Source organism: Babylonia areolata, chromosome 33 (assembly GCF_041734735.1).
Source record: "Babylonia areolata isolate BAREFJ2019XMU chromosome 33, ASM4173473v1, whole genome shotgun sequence".
Lineage (NCBI taxonomy): Eukaryota > Metazoa > Mollusca > Gastropoda > Neogastropoda > Buccinidae > Babylonia > Babylonia areolata.
In genome coordinates, this window is record NC_134908.1 from 10,013,560 (window position 1) to 10,016,024 (window position 2,465).

The following is a 2,465-nucleotide window of genomic DNA, read 5'->3' on the forward strand; positions in this document are numbered from 1 at the left end:
TATATATATATATACATATATATATATATAAATTATTATATGTGTACATATTAATATTATGTAGTACATAACTTTGTAAAAGGATATTTTTTGTTTTGGATAAACTTGACGAAGTACCAGTTAAAGTAGTACATAGTTACATAATAGGATAATTTTTGTAAGTCACAAACTTGACAAAGCAACATGCACTATTGTAATAGGATATCTTTTGTGTTGTACAAACTTGAGCATGTATTATTGTAATATATTTTTTGTGTTGCATGAACATGACAAATGTATAATCACAGTTGTTGTTTTTTATCACACACATATATATATATATATATATATATATATGAATTATATGTGTATATATTAATATTATGTAGTACATAACTTTGTAAAAGGATATTTTTTGTTTTGGATAAACTTGACAAAGTACCAGTTAAAGTAGTACATAGTTATGTAATAGGATAATTTTTGTAAGTCACAAACTTGACAAAGTAACATGCACTATTGTAATAGGATATCTTTTGTATTGTACAAACTTGACAAAGTAGCATGTACTATTGTAATATATTTTTTGTGTTGCATGAACATGACAAAGTAGTAATATTATAATGGGATACTTTTTGTAACACAAATTTGTCAAAGTAATATGTAGCATTATAACAGGATATTTTTTTTTGTGCTGCAGAAATTTGACAAAGTAGTATGTAGTATTGTAACTAGAAATTTTTGACTTGCATAAACATGAAAATATGAGTAACAGGATATTTTTTGCAATTCACAAACTTGACAAAACAGAATGTAATGTAGCATTTATGTGTAACAGGATATTATTTGCAATTCACAAACTCGACAAAACAGAATGTAATGTAGCATGATACTGTTTTGCGATTCACAAACTTGACAAAGTAGATTGTAATATTGTAATAGGATGTAATAGGATGACTTTTGTAATTCACAAAATGGTATGTAGTTTTGTAATAGGATATTTGTTGCATTGCACAAACTTGTTAAAGTAGGATGTAATGTTAGACTAACTTTTGTGGCTGGAAAATTTTTTGTTTTGATACACTTACGGTGATATTTTAAGTTTGCTTAAATTTATTGTATATTTATTTTTAGCTGATTGTTTTATATTGTAGATTTACTGTCTAATGCTGCCCACAGCATATACGGACCTCCCCTTTTCTAAAGTTTTACATGCGATGGAGAAGATGCACGGAGATTATAGTGATGAAGGCAGTCGGGCAGACATGGTTCCAGCTGAAGAGGACAGTTCCAGAACAGAGCCATCTTAGGACTGCCTTGGGAGGGATGTTCTGAGTCTCCACTCTGGAGGGATTGTCTGGCTCTGAGATTAAGCGATTATTGTCACCAGCTGGTAATATCCTGTGTATGTTAATCAGAACAGGCACTTCTGAACATAGTAGCATGCAGGTGCCTAAACTGAATTAAAGATATATATAGAGAGAGAGAGAAAGAGAGAGAGATTTTTATCATTGAAAATGTATTTAGACTTACATTTTCAGGTTATTCTCATATTCTACCATCATTTTTTTCAGTCATTCTGGATTTTAAAGAACTATGCAAAATCAAAGTTTAAAGAACCATGATATAATGTTTACTTCTATGAAAGACGGAGAGAGAGAGTCAGAGAGAGGGGGGGGGGAGCTATGTTAAGAGTAGGCTGTTATTTGGTGCACAAAATGTACTTCAGCTTTTCAACCATAAACCCAGAATGAGTTTATGAAATTAAGGTGGAATGATTACCTTTTACGGATATTATTAATGTTCTAGAAAGAGGGTTATTTCAGTTATGTAAATCACTTCAGTTATGTAATTACCCAATAGAAAAAGATGTCAAAAGGGGGACTCAACTCATACATTAATGTATACATAAAAGCACTGTATGTAATTGCCTTCTGATTTCCCTTTTATATCTATTATTACAGTACTGAAAATTTAAAAAAAAATAAAAAAGAAAGAAAAATGATCACAGAGTTGGGCAATTTCATGTGTTCGTACGTACATATGTGTGTGTGTGTGTGTGTGTGTGTGTGTGTGTGTGTGTGTCCATGGAGAGGGCCAAGGCACTACATCATGTTAGGACTGTTTTGAAACAAGGAGGAAGGTGGCAGAATGGTTGACTTCCGTCTGCCAATACAGAGTCTGTGAGGGTTGGGGTTCGATTCTTGATCTCGCCCTTTCTCCCATATTTGACTGGAAAATCAAAGTGAGCGTCTAGTTAATCGGGTGAGACGATAATCTGAGGTCCCGTGTGCAGAACGCACATGGTGCACTGAAAAAGAACCCATGGCAGCGAGAGGGTTGTCCTCTGGCAAAATTCTGTAGAAAAAATCCACTCTGATAAGAGTTGTTTGTTTGTTTGTTTTTTAATTTAAAACAACGTTCATCCCCAAAGAAACACGCTGCATGTTGTCATACAAAAGCAAAAACAACAAAAAACAACAACACAA